Below are 15,810 nucleotides of genomic sequence, written 5' to 3'. Positions count from 1 at the left end.
TTGGATATGCTCATGCCCTTCAATTCTTGCTTTTGATTGTCTTTCTTTACCTCTTGATTATCTGAAAGTCTCTTTCAGATTGTGTTAATATTTCAAGAGCATGGAATACTAAGCCTTGTGTTTGAAGGGTCTGTAATCTTTCACAGCTGTCTCTGAGTATTCTTTGAAAGCTACATGGGTTATCATATTGGGAGCATCAGCTCAACCTGTGCTCTCCTACTGTTATCCCTGTGCTGATTCTGCTACACTGAGGCGGAGTTTGATGGTATTATCTCAATGATAGATGATATCCAGCATCAGCACCAGTACTCTTCTTCCATGACCATTAACCATCCCTGTAGATACAGAGGCGGCAACAACTTCATCTGATGATGCCAAATATAAAATCAGTGATAAGCTGCCCCCTTGGGTGATGAATATTTTTCAAATTTACATTATCATGGATGCTTTTGCGAAGTGGGTAGGAAAATGGTTTCTCCTTACTGACATGTTATCTATTACATGGGAACCATCGCAGAGTATTTTGGGCCCCATGATATTGTTTTAAAATTTAATAAATTATGTTTTCAAGTTCGTAAAGAGACTTTTTTTTTCTCTCCAGGAAATACACATGGAATTTCTTTTCTTTTTCTTTCTTTTTTTTTTTTTTGAGACAGAGCCTCACTTTGTTGCCCGGGCTAGAGTGAGTGCCGAGGCATCAGCCTAGCTCACAGCAACCTCAAACTCCTGGGCTTAAGCGATCCTACTGCCTCAGCCTCCCGAGTAGCTGGGACTACAGGGATGCGCCACCATGCCTGGCTAATTTTTTCTATATATATTTTTAGTTGTCAGGATAATTTTTATTTCTATTTTTAGTAGAGACGGGGTCTTGCTCAGGCTGGTCTCGAACTCCTGACCTCAAGTGATCCACCCGCCTCGGCCTCCCAGAGAGCTAGGATTACAGGCGTGAGCCATGGCGCCCGGCCTCACATGGAATTTCTTGAAAGTCACTAAGCTGTGAAGCTTTCACATAACATATACTATACACAGTCTATGACTATCCTTTGAAACTTTGACTCTGTAGAATTTGGTTCTTTGTGCCTCATGTTTGGAGCTGACAAAAAATTCATTGTAATTGGACTTTTGTGCCCTTCTTCCCCCTAAAATCATCCCAGGTCAAATATGGGCTTGTCTCAGAACAATTGTTTGCATAATTGAAATGCTTATGTCAGAAAGCTCTTCAAATTCCATATGTGTAACTGAAATGCAAATAAGGCTAACTACAGGTCAGAACCATTCAAATATATCTCTGATATCCCCCTACTCATGGGAAAAGACGTTTTTCCCCTAGATTTGCTCAATATCTAGTAGTGGAGGTAAAGGGAGGTATAAATCATCACAATACTATGTGTTAGGTGCTATCTTGAAAATAGATAATACCTCTTGTCAGATGTGCTCAGAGTGCAAAGGACTTGCTCCTTTGTAGGATAGGTTGTACATACGTGAATGAGTTTAATGTTATATTTGTTTGGTTCCCACCTCAGATAATTGACTCATTAAGTATACTATTAGCTAAAATCTCAAAATAATTCATTTGTGAAAAAATTTTACTTCTGCTCTACTGTGTATTATAGTAGTTTTCAGGGGAAAAAAAGTAAAATAGAAAGTTATAATTGAAAATTCTGACAATATTTCTGCTATTCTTGTTCAACTGTGAATTTAATTTGTTATTTTTTATGCTTTTGTTAGAGTTAGTAGTGAAATTTATAAAGTTGAATGAGTAACATAACTTTCTCTTAATAGAGGTATGTTGCAGACTGTAGTTTAATTCAGGCCAGCCATCATAACCAAAAGTGAAAGTAAATATGTCTAATATTTTTTATATAGAAAGAAAATATCCTGCAACTGACAGGAGTGTGAAAAAGGCCAAGTAGTGAGTCTGGATATTCCAAGTACAATCTTAAGAAGAGAAAAAATATGATAGCTAATACTCTTTAATTAACTTTTATTCAGGAAACGTTGTCTACTGTGGTCCAGCTTTTGTTCTAGATGCTGGTGAAGCGTTGCCTAATATCACTTACAATACTTATAGGATTTATTTTCAGAATATCACCAAGTAGACGTTCTTTCTCACACATCCCTTTTGCTCACCTAATGTAAAATATTAATAATAGCAAAGGAATCCAACAGGGCAGCTTTGAATGTCTTTGTTTGGGTGTCTTTGTGTACTCATGATTTAGTCCTTTCATCAAATACTGATGATGATCAAAAGAACCATTGTAAGAATTATTCATGATCAGCTCAGTCCACTCTACACCACAGACCAAAGATATGGGTGCAAACAAATGTATTCACAAGTCTAAAAGGTATGTCACATTTCACTCTTAATCCTGGGGAGTCATCAGGTACAAAACTGAATCTCATATTTGGACTTCAAAAGATATCTACCCTAAATTCATCAGAAGGGCTGCAATTAAAATGATTTAAAATAACACATGTTGTTCAGTATACAAATCTAAGAGAATGTTCATATATTGCTAATGGTAATATAAATTTGTAAAAGCACTTTGGAGATGTTTGGGAGTTGCTATTAATACTAATGCTAAATATATAAGTTCCCTTTGACCCAAAAATTCCACTCCTGGGCATGTAACCAAGAGAAATGGAATGCTTATGTATATAAAAAAAAAACCTATGTGCAAGAATATCCACAGGTGCTTTAATCATAATACGTAAAGGCAGTAAAAGACCCCACATACTCATCAACAGTAGAACTAGTAAATTTTGACATATTGATATAACAGAGCAGTGAGAAGGAACAAACCCTGGATATTGAGAGAAAACTCAGCATAAAATGGTATATTTTATAGGATTGCATTTATACAAAGTTCAACGAGGGGCAAAAATAATCTCAGGTGATAAAATTCAGAATAGCAATTACTCTTGAAATATACTTGTAATGAGGGAGTATGATAAAACCTTTGTGAATATCTATAATATATGTTAATTTGGATGGCAGTCACATGGATGTAATTTTATAAAATACATCAATCTATATAGACATAAGATTTATGAATTTATTGTATATAAACTTTATTTAACAAAAATATTTAAAAGTAGAATATATCCACACACTCTCTCTCTTGCCCCAGCAATCAGGAAGGAGCTTTGGGGCCCAAAATATGTTGATGTGGTTATTGGCTGGGGCTGGCCAGCCAGGCCTGTGACCCAGAGGTATGGAATCTAATACAACCGGGTAAAGGTAAATCAGGAGGAGCCAGAAAGTAAGAAACAGGGTAGGGAGAAAATACAACTGGGCAAGGGAAGAATAGGAACCAAATACCAAGCTCAGAGGTTTCAGAGGTTTACCCTGAACATGGGAAGAAACTGTTTACAGAGCACATTAGGGCAACAAGGGAAGTATGAATAATGTTGAGTCAAATTAAACACTTCTTCTCATCCCATATCTTGGGAAGAGAAAATTGCGACGTTCTCTGGTTCATGCTTACTCTGTGGGCTTTGTGAAGTTAGAGGAAGTTTCCCCACATAGTGCTTCAGGCTATATACCACTGGAAAAATGTGTATTGAGTGCCTATAATTTGCCAGAGTCAGTAATCCTCACACCATCATCAAGAGTTCAACATCTCCTTCAAAGATTTCTCAATTTTTGTACCTTAAATTAATTACCCTAATCTGTCGCTGGGGATAGAGGGTAGTGGGTAGGATTCTAAGTCAGCACACACATGGAATCCTGAGCTGTTGCTGGAACAATAACTCTAAATCTTAATAGGCTTTGTCTTAAACAAGACAAGATTAACTTGGATATCAAGTTGAAATATTATATCTTAATACAATGCTTTTCTCATCCCTTATTTTTGGAATGACCATTTATGTGAGGTAGCATGGAAGAGTTCAGGTGTGCAACTGTTATCCAGGTATAATTATTAATGACATTTGTTTTGCTCTCAAATGTGTTCTGCTTTGAATAATAAAATGTACAGTGACCCTACCTAGCCTCTTCACATATACATGTACATCACTGTCATGATTCTCACATGATATTGAAGTGTATTGCATTTCTGTCTGCCCTTATCAATGACAATTTCATCTTTACTTGCCATGTGTTCAATGAGTGTTTGCCGAATGAATATGTGAATCACTGAAAAAGAATTGATTATTTTAATAGTTTGGTAAAGTGGAAATTGACTATGGATGACTAATATGGGACAGGACTGCCTTGACATATCATGACCTCTCAGGGAAGCTAGCTGGTGAGAGTCATAGCTCAAAGGGGGAAAAAACAGGTGAATTTCATGGGCATCCAGAAAAAGCATTTATTTAGCTAAATAGATCTTAATTCAGGAAATAAAGCATCTTTTCGATACTTCAAGTTATGCTAGGTAAAATTAATGATCAACCTATAGCCATTCATCTATCTCTTTTAAAAAACAGGTAATTACACCATCAAGTTCAGGTTTAGAAGCTTAAGTAGAGTTTATCTGGGAAGGGGGTGTAGAAGAAGGGGAAAACCATCCATCACTTAAAGTTATATTAAGCCAGTTAAGGCCTCACTGCAAGTATGTGCTTCATCAGCGTGATTGCATACTTTTCCTAATATTTTTAGTTTCAAAAACTTCTTTTAATTGAAACCCAATATGTGTTTATTGCTGATACATGTTAAAATCTTGCTTATACAGTGCATAGATCTCTCTCCAAAGCCAATAGTTCCACACTGTTTGTTTCCTAATTAGCACAGACACTATATGAAAAATGCAAGAGACATCTGCTAGGTGGAGATGCCTATCAGTTTTAATTGATTTTTTTTTTTTGTCCTGGATAATCCATAGGCACTGCTGGTTTGGCTTTTCTTAAAGATTCCTTTAATAAGCACATTTTCAGGTGCACTTAACATTAATCTGGAGTTATTTTTAGTAAATTCTAGATTCTTCTCACATAGTGCTTGGTGACAGAGTTAAACAGAGTGATTATATATTCTTCTTGCCTGTAATGATATAGAGTTTGAAATAAAACCAAACAGTGTCATAAGTGTCCTGACAAAAGAATTCAGAATTGTGGAAGCTGTACAGAACTAATTGCAAAATATGCTAGTGACTATGAAGCCTTTAAAAGAATCATTAAATAATCTGCAGCAGAGATTGAGGAATAGACTTCGAATTACCTATAGAACAGTTTAAAAATTATGATTGAGTTATTTTTGTGTTCCATCCACTATCAGATAGCCAATTAATGGCCTATGTACTGTATTGTGGTTCCATGCAATATTCTTCAAATTTCTTCCTACACACTTACATACCTCTCTATTATACCCATAATTAACTTTGTGGCCCTATGCTAGCACTGTACACTGACTGTCCATTTATTTTCTGTTTGATCCACTGAAGTGTCTATCATCTGAAACCAAGGCCATTTCTGCATTTGTCTCGGTATTTCTAATGCCTAGAATATTATCTGGCCAATAAACAGGAGCTCACTAAATAATTAGTGAGTGAATAAAATCTCGGGAAAGCTATAATAAACTTGTATTCTTATCTGTAGAACAGAGATAATAATAGTACCTAATCCATATTGATTTTGCTAAACAAATACCTCACGCACAATACTTAGCTTTATATCTAAAATATATTCATTGCACTAGAGAATTGAGAGCTATATTTTTGAAATAAATTAACATGCCTTTCTTTGTGGCACTTTCTTATGTAGAGTCTCCCTGGATTTAGCCAAAAATATTCATGGCATCAGAAAATATTAGAATTATTATAACAGGAAGGCAAGCAGGAAAAATAGCTAATTATTTAATTCAAAGGAGTTTTTATGGGGGGGTAAAAGTACATCTGCATAGAGGTCAAGACAAAATATATGAATTAATTCCTTATATATGACCAATGTCAATTAGAAGATGATGCTTATATATATTGAGAGTCACTCTATTCTAGTCATGACACTGTTTGATTTATAAATATCATTCTAATTAATCATCACAACAGACTCTGAGTTGAGAATTATTATCTACATTTAACAAATGAGGACACTAAGGCGAGAGATGAAGTCAAGTGTAGATGTTGGGTTGATATTTGAAACTCAGTTTTCTCAGAATCCTGTACCTTAAGGATCCAGTAGACTGAGATAGAAAAAACAAGAGTGTTCTATGAAGAAGAAAGAACTGAGAGAGTCCACAATGAACCCCAGAATACATCTATGAATTGCTTTTTCTAATTGTGTTCTCTGTAATCTTTAAATCAAAGTAAAATAGTTATACAAGACTTTAATAAATTAAATCTAACTCCTTGACCTCATTCATGCCAACGATCAACTTTTCAGTGGAGATTTTTTGCCCCTTTTCCTCTTTTCTTAACACATAATTCTCAGGGAGATCCCTCCACCCTTACATGGGCCTTTGGTCACCAGTGGGCTACCAAGTTTCCTGGAGGCTTTTCACCCCCATGAGACCAGGCACAGCAGCAGCACAGAATAGTTGGGAGAACCTACATGATCCCGGAGCTTGGTCATTCGGTGTGGGCTCCCCTCCAAGGAGAGTGTTGGGAGAGGCTAGAGAGTTGGCTTTCTGCCATTCAAATGCTTTCTCCCCTGACCCTTCCCAACCACTGCAACTGGGAGTATAGTTTGAGCTGAGAATTTGGCAAATAGCCACTTCTTCCCAGTGGGTATGTGCTGCAGACTGAGGTTCCCACAGAGAATGGGTCCCATAGCTTTACACTTGGGGCCTTGTAGTAGGCCTGGGGGGCCTGATTTGGGAGCTCCCTGCCTACTGACTGGCATTTTGTAGAGTCATACCCCAGTGAATCAGACAAGTGGGCCGGACCCTGTGCCTCCCAGACTGGAGCAGGTTACTAGGGACACAGAGTAGAGGTCTAGAAGCTGAACTCAGGTGGGAAGGAGGCCCATGTGGACAGAACTGACAGGAGAAAACTGTTGGTTTCCGAGACATGGCAAACTGGGAAAGTATCCATCTCCCCTGCCCCCCAACCCCCGCAGGAAAACAGACCTATTGAATCAAGATAGATCCTCTGGCAAGGAATACTCACCCTGAGGAGCCATAGCAACCAGGGGGATGCATTCAGGTACTTGAGCTGATCTGGACCTGTGACCCCTCTCCCACCCATACCAATCAGGAGAGTAATTAGAGCCAAGATTTGGTGAGCAGCTGCTTCATCCCAGCAGGTGCATGCTGCAGGACAAGGCTTCTGCAGAGAGGGAGGTCCCATGCCTTTATAGTTGGGGGCCTGTAGCAGACCCGGGGTGCCCAATTTGAGAGCTCCCTCCCTGTTGCCCTTTTACAGACAGGCAAGTTAGAAAGTCAGTCCAGCAGGGTTGGGGGAGGTTTGAGTGTCAGACAGGAACATTGTGGATCTCAGATGGCTCTATCTCCACAAGCAGACTTTCTGGTCAGGTGGGACTACTTCAGCCACTTCCTGGCCACTTTCCTCAGAAGCTAGGAGCAGATCTTTGAACCCTGTCAAAACAGCTACCTTACCAGCTGTTGTGGAGCCTGAGGGCAAGCTCACCCAACCCAGCCCCATCAAGCCTCACTCCCCTCACCCACCTCTGCCATAACAGAGAGTAAGGACTCAGTTGGAAGTTCCAGGTCTCCACCCATCACCTGTGGCATTTGAGTGCTCCACCTGAGGAGCTAGACCTGGTCACAAGTTTCAAAAACAACACTGCAGCTTGTTCCTTCTGGCAAACACCACCTACTGACAGGGAGGTCAATTTACAGACCCCTTTATAGAGCATTTGCTGACTCAATCATACAGGGTGAGACTGATTCTCACCCACAAGTGCTGCATACTGTCTGAGATTAAACTGGGTGTGGCAATACACATTCAGACAGCTAAAAAGTCCACAGGGTTAGGGAAAGAGAAAAGATTTCAAAGACCTGAATCCTCTCTCATCAAAGTGTGACAAGGAGTCTGCGCACACACATAGCTCACCACTGTTACAGCCTACAAACTAACAACTGAGAAAAACACCACACTAAGGATATCTATAACCAAGGCATCCATCCAGAACCTAGATCACCATCAAAGTACCCACAAAGAAAGCCAAAAGTTCTTACCCAACATATGCTACAAATACAGTCATACAAGTTGGGTGGGGGGGGCATCTATATAAAAGAAAAACCAAAAATAAGAAGCAACAGCTGCTTCAGATGAGAAGGAATCATCAAAAGAACTCCAGAAGTATGAAAAATTAAAGCAAAAGGATACCCCCAAAAGGAACACCAGATCTCTAGCAATGGACACCAACCAAAATGAAAATATTGAAATGACAGATAAAGTATTCCAAATATGGATTATAAGGACACTCAAAAAAATTCAAGAGAAAATGGGAAACCGTATCAAATAAACTAGAAAAACAATTCAGGAAATGAATGAAAAATTCACTAAAGAGATAAACATATTGAAGAAAAACCGAATAGAGCTTCTAGAAATGAAAAATTCATTTAAGGAAATAAAAAGCACAGTGGAAAATATTAAGAATAGACTAGACCAGGCTGAAGAAAGAATATCAGAGCTTGAAGACAACTCAATCAGTCAAAAATAATTAACAGAGCATTAAGAGGAATGAACAAGCCTATGAGAAGTATAGGATTATTTAAAATGGTCAAATATAAGAATCATAGGCCTCCCTGAGTGTGAAGAACAAAGAACACAAAGGCCAGAAAACCTATTTGAGGGAATAATTGAGGAAAACTTCCCTGGTCTTGCTAGAGATTTAGTCATTCATATATAATATAAGAAGCTCAGTGAACACCTCAGAGACTCATCAAAAAGAGGTAATCACCAAGACACATAGTCATCAGACTGGCCAAAGTTAACATGAAGGAGGAACTCCTTCAAGCTGTGAGACAAAAACATCAAGTAACTTACAAAGAAAACCCATCAGGTTAACTGCAGACTTCTCAGTTGAAACCCTACAAGTGAGAAGGGATTGGGACCCCATCTTCAGTCTTCTTAAACAGAACACCTGTCAACCTAGAATTTTGAATCCTGAAAAACTAAGTTTCATAAGTGAAGGAGTAACAAAGACTGTTCCAGACAAGCAAACACTGTGGGAATTTGTCAAGATCAGACCTGCCCTGCAGGAAATATTCAGAACTACATTACACATGCACCAGCACAATGGTCACCAATCAGTGTAAAACCACCAAAAAGCTAAAGCTCAGAGCTCATGTAAAACAACAGTGTAAGAGGTAAGACAAAGCAATAAGGTACTACCCAACAGGATGAACAGAACAGCATCCCACATACCAATTCTATCAGTCACCATAAATGGCTTGAATTCCCCACTAAAGAAACATAGGTTGCTTGAATGGATAAAAAAATAAAAACCAAGTATCTTCTGTCCCCAGGAAACAAATCTAATTCACAAGGATTCTTATGGACTCAAGGCTAAGGGATGAAGAAAAAATATTTCATGCAAATGGTAACCAAAAGGAAGCAGGTGTAGCCATTCTCGTATTAGATAAAGCAGACTTTAAATCAACAATAGTAAAGAAAGACAAAGATGGTCATTAAATAATGGTAAAGGGAGCAAGTCAACAAGAAAACAATCCTAATATTTATGCACCTAACACAGGAGTGCCCAGAGCCATAATGCAAACCCTACTAGATCTAAGCAAAGAGATAAACTGCAGCATCATAATTTCTGGAGATCTCAATGCTCTACTGAAAGGAAAGAACAGCTAATCCAAGGAGAAAATAAATAAACACTGGACTTAGATGGACTCTAGAAAAAAATGGGCCTAACAGACATTACATAACATTTTACCTAAAAACTGCTGATTATACATTCTTCTAATAAGCACATGGAACATTTTCCAAGAGTGATCATATTTTAGGCCACAAATCATGGCTCAACAAATTCAAAATAATAGAAATCATATGACGTATCTTCTCAGATCTTAGTGGAATAAAACTAGAAATCAACTGCAAGAGAAACACCCAGTTTTGCACATAGTCATGGAAATTAAACAACCTCCTACTGAATGATGATTGGATCAATGATGAACTTAAGATGAAATCAAAAGATTCCTCAAAATGAATGACAAAGGAAACACAAGTTATCAAAATCTCTGGGAATCAGCAAAAAATAGTCCTAAAGGGAAAATTCATAGCCTTAAATGCCTCCAAAAAAGAGGCAGAAAGATTACAAATTGGTTTCCCTGATCATCACCTAAGTGCACATTTGGGAATAACACCAACTGGGTATTGGACAGAGGTGGGGGTGGGAGAGGGGATGGGTGTATACCTACATGATGAGTGCGATGTGCACTATCTGGGGAATGGACACACTTGAAGCTCTAACTCGGGGGGATGGGGGTGCATGGGCAATATATATAACCTGAAATTTTGTACCCCCATAATAAGCTAAAATAAAAAAAAAATCAAAAACTACAAAAAAAAACAATCTAATGATACATCTCAAAGAACTAGAAAAGGAAGAACAAAGCAAATCTAAATCCAGCAGAAGAAAAGAAATGACAAAAGTCAGAGTAGAACTAAATGAAATCAAAAACAAGAAAATAATACAGAAGATTAATGAAACAAAAAATTGGTTCTTTGAAAAGATAAACAAAATTGACATGTCTCTTGCTAGATTAAGGAGGAATAAAAGAGAAAGTACCCTGATAAGCTCAATCAGGAATGAAACAGGAGATACTACAAGTAAACCACAGAAATTCAAAACACCATCTGTGAATACTATCAAAATCTCTGTGTCCACAAACTTGAAAACACAGACAAAATGGACAAAGTCCTGAAATCACCCAACCTCCCAAGACTCAATCAAGAGGAATTAGAATACCCCAACAAACCAGTAACAAGCAATTATACTGAAGCAGCAATAAATCATCTTCCAACAACAAAAAATAAACCCAGACCAGATGGATTGACAGGCCAACTATATTAGAAATACAAAGAAGAGTTGGAGCCCATACTACAGAAATTATTCAATAACATCAAGAAGGAAGGAATGTTCCCTGACTCATTCTGTGAAGCCAGTATCATCTTGATACCAAAACCAGGAAAAGATACTACAGAAAAAGAAAACTACAGACCAATATCCCTTATGAATATAGATGCAAAAATCCTCAATAAAATACTAGCAAACCAAATACAACAGCACATAAAAAAAATAATAATAATCCACTAGGACCAAGTAGGCTTCATCCTAGGGATGCAAAGATGGCTCAACATACATAAATTGATAAATGTGATTCACCACATCAAAAGGAACAAAAACAAAGATTATATCACCATCTCAATAGATGCAGAAAAAGCATTCGACAAAATTCAGCCCCTTTTCATGATTATAATGCTCAAGAGCATAGACATAGAAGGAACATATCTCAAAATTATAAAAGCTATACATGATAAACCCACAGCCAACATCATACTGAAGGGGAAAAGCTGAAAGCATTCCCACTGAGAACTGGAACATGACAAGGATGCCCCTTGTCACCACTTTGATTCAACATAGTTCAGGAAGTCCTAGCCAGAACAATCAGGCAAGTGAAAGAAATTAAGGATATCAAAATCAGGAAAGAGGAGGTCAAATTATAACTTTTTTTCTGATGATAGGATCTTATATTTAGAAAACCTCAAAGATTCCAGGAAGAGATTCCTGGGATTGATGAATAAATTCAGCAAAGTCTCAGGGTACAAAATCAATGTACACAATTCAGTAGCATTCCTATACATCAATAATAGTCAAGCTAAGAGTCAAATCAAAGACTCAGTACTATCCACAGTATCTATAAGGAAAATAAAATACCTAGGAATATACTTAACCAAGGAAGTGAAAGATCTCTACAAAGAGAACTACAAAACACTGAGGAAAGAAATCATAGATGATACAAGCAAATGAAAAAACATATCTTGCTCACGGATTGGTAAAATCAACATTGTTAAAATTTCCATACTACCCAAAGTGATTTACAGATCCAACACAATCCCCTTCAAAATACCAATGTCACATTTCACAGATCTAGAAACAATAATTCTATGCTTCATGTGGAACCAGAAAAGAGCCTGAAAGCCAAAGCAATCTTAATCAAAAGGAACAAATCAGGAGGCATCACATTAGCTGACTTTAAAGTATACCACAAAGCTATAGTAACCAAAACAGTATGGTATTGGCTTAAAAATATTAATAGAGACATAGATCAATGGAACTGAACAGAAAACCCAGATATAAAACCATCCACATACAGCCAATTGATCTTTGACAAAGCAGACAACAGTGTGCACTGGGGAAAGAAATCCCTATTCAATAAATGGTGCTGGGAAAATTGGATAGCCACATGCAGAAGAATGAAACAGGATCCATATCTCTCACCACTCACAAAAATTAATTCAAAATGGATAAAGGACTTAAATATAAGGCATGAAACCATAAGAATTCTGGATGAAAATGTTGGAAAATTCTTCTAGATAGCATCCTAGGCAAAGAATTAATGAACAAGACCCCAAAGACTATAGCAGCAATAGAAAAAATTAATAAATGGAACTTGATTAAATTAAAAAGCTTCTGCACAGCCAAGAAAATAATCAACAGAGCAAATAGACAACCTACAGAATGGGAGAAAATAATCACAAATTATACATCTGATAAAGGGCTATTGACCAGAATCTATAAAGAACTCAAGCAAATTAGCAACAAAAAAGTAAACAACCCCATCAAAAAGCAGGCAAAAGACATGAACAGAGGCTTTTCAAAAGATGATGGATAAATGACCAATAAACAAATGAAAGAATGCTCAATGTCACTAATCATCAGGGAAATACAAATTAAAACCACAATTGGATATTACCTTACCCCTGTAAGAATGGCTTTTATTAAAAAGTCTAAAAGTCATAGTTGCTGGCATGGATGCAAAAAGAAAGGAATGCTTCTACACTGTTGGTGGGACTGCAAATTAGTACAAACTCTATGGAAAAGTAGTATGGAGATACTGCAAAGAATTAAAAGTAGACCTACCATTTGATCCAGCAATCCCACTACTGGGTATTTACCCAAAGGAAAACAAGTCATTTTATCAAAAATGACACATGCCCTCAATTGTTCATTGAAGCAAAGATATGGAATCAACCCAAGTGCCCATCAATTCATGAGTTGATTGACAGAATATGGGGTGTGTGTGTGTGTGTGTGTGTGTGTATATATATATATATATATATATATATATATATATATACACACACACATATATGTGTGTGTGTGTATAAACACACACACCATGGAATACTACTCAGCCATGAAGAAATATGACTTAATGCCTTTTGCAACAATTTGGATGGAACTGGAGCCCATTATCCTGAGTGAAGTACCAACAGAATGGAAAAACAAACACCACAGGTACTCACCATTAAGTTGGAACTAACCGATGAACACACATGTGCATATAGGGAAGTAGAACTCAACAGGAATAAAGCAAGGGAGAGGGCGGTGGAGGGGATGGATGATAACATAGTTAACAGGGACAGTGAACACTATCTGGGTGACAGGTACACTTATAAACATGACTCAAGCATTATAAAAGTGATCCATGTAACCAAAAGTATTTGTACCCACATAATACTTTGAAATAAAAAAAGGACCCTTGAACTATATTTTCCTGATTTCTTTGCCTGCTGACTTCATGTTAGTTCCTTCCCATAGAAGGCTTTCATAAGTAATCAGAATATAGGAATTAAAATTTAAAACAATAAAACTAATACCTTTTGTACACATATACAAATCTTTCTTTTGTTTAGTAAGTTTTCCTGATTTTACATCAGAATATACATTCAATTCCAATAGAATTGAACCAAAGTATGAGTAGTACTAGAAGGTAGGAAATGTCGCAGTAATTTTTTCATTAAAATAATCCAATCCCTGCCCATGTTGTCTTAGAAATAAAGCTGGAATGACAGCAAAAGAAAAACAATTCATTTCTTTTCAGCCTAATTGACTTAGGGAAAGCAATAATCCTTTGCTAATTTCTTCCATCAGAGCAAGCATATGTTGTAAAGAATCACATTTAGAACAAAAGTAAGCTACAGTAAGTGCCAAGAAATCATGCAAAGAATGATTTTCTTTCTGAATATGCAAGATTCTCAAGGTTCAAAGAAAGGGCCTTTGTTTAGAGGATATGTAAACTCTTCTTAACAAAAATTCCTGAGGGACAAAAACATTGATGTTTCAGATTGTTTTAGTGGAATATTGGCTTCTTCCCTCATGAACTGTGTTGTTTGAAAGTTGCAATCTAAGTCAAGGCAATTGGGGTTGCAGAAAGAGGGTTTTGAGGAAAAGGACAATTTGTTTAAAGTAACAGGAGTATCTGATAGTGTATCAGCTGGGTTCTACTGCAAAGCAAACCACCCCGAAATTTAGTGTCTGAAAACAACAAACATTTTTATAGACCAGGTGTCAGCCAATTATGACCATAGGTCAAATCTGGCCTATAGTTAGTTTCAGTACAACCCAAGAAACAGAAATGATTTTAACATTTTTATAGGGTTATAAAGCCTAAATTATTTATTTCCTGACCTTTACGATAAAACTGTGCCTTCTCTTAATTCAGACCAGGCTTCTATTGGTTAGAAATTTGCACTGGGTTCTGCAGGGTGTTTTGTTTGTTTGTTTGTTTGTTTGTTTTGGTCTTAGATTGGCTTTATCACACTGAAAGAAATTAGAAATATTTTACCGTAAAATATATTTCTTTGACATATTTTGAGATGGCTGCCATGAATCACATGGTAAAAGTAACACTGCAAGGCTGTCTTTTGCAGGGAGAAATTTACATCTACAGAGAATCTGCATTAATATAGCTGGCTCTCTCTTAACCTGATCAGGAAAGATTAACTGAGAGTCTAACATGTTTAAAGGTTTGAAAAGAAACATTTACCATCTATTCTTTCTGAGGTATGCTACCTATTGGGTTGGTGCAAAAGTAATTGCTGTTTTAACATTGTTGAAATTCGCTGTTTGATATTGGAATACATTCGTAAATGTGGTTATGTTATACATCATTTTAATACACATATCTCACTTTATTTTTTTTGCTACTGACTTATTACTTGCTGTTTCATTGATACTTATTTTAGACTATGGAAATGATATAAGACAAAAAGCAAATTCAAGCGATTTTCTTATTCGAGTTCAAAATGGGTTATAAAGCAGCAGAGACAACTCGCAACATCAACATTGCATTTGACCCAGGAATGGCTAATGAACATAAAGGCAGTGGTGGTTCAAGAAGTTTTGCAAAGGTGACGAGAACCTTGCTGATGAGCGCAGTGGCCAGCCATTGGAAGGTGACAACAACCAGTTGAGAGCAATTGTTGAAGCTGATCCTCTTACAACTACACAAGAAGTTGCCAAAGAACCCAGCATTGACCATTTTCTGGTCATTTGGTATTTGAAGCAAATTGGAAAGCTGGAAAAGCTCAATAAGTGGATACCTCCTGAGCTGACTGCAAATCAAAAAAAAATCATAGTTTCGAAGTGCCATCTTCTCTTATTGTACACAAGAACAATGAACCATCTCTCCATTGCATTGTGATGTGCAATGAAAAGTGAGAATCTTGCATATTCAGAAAGATTTTATATGACAACAAGTAATGACCAGCTCAGTGGTTGGACAGAGAAGAGGCACCGAAGCACTTCCCAAAGCCAAACTTGCACCTAAAAAAGCTCATTGTCATTATTTGGTGGTCTGCTGCCAGTCTGATCCACTGCAGCTTTATGAATCCTGGCGAAACCATGACATCTGAGAAGTATGCTCAGCAAATCAATGAGATGCACTGA

The sequence above is a fragment of the Lemur catta genome, chromosome 1 (assembly GCF_020740605.2).
Source record: "Lemur catta isolate mLemCat1 chromosome 1, mLemCat1.pri, whole genome shotgun sequence".
NCBI classification, from domain to species: Eukaryota; Metazoa; Chordata; class Mammalia; order Primates; family Lemuridae; genus Lemur; species Lemur catta.
This window is presented reverse-complemented; position numbering follows the sequence as displayed.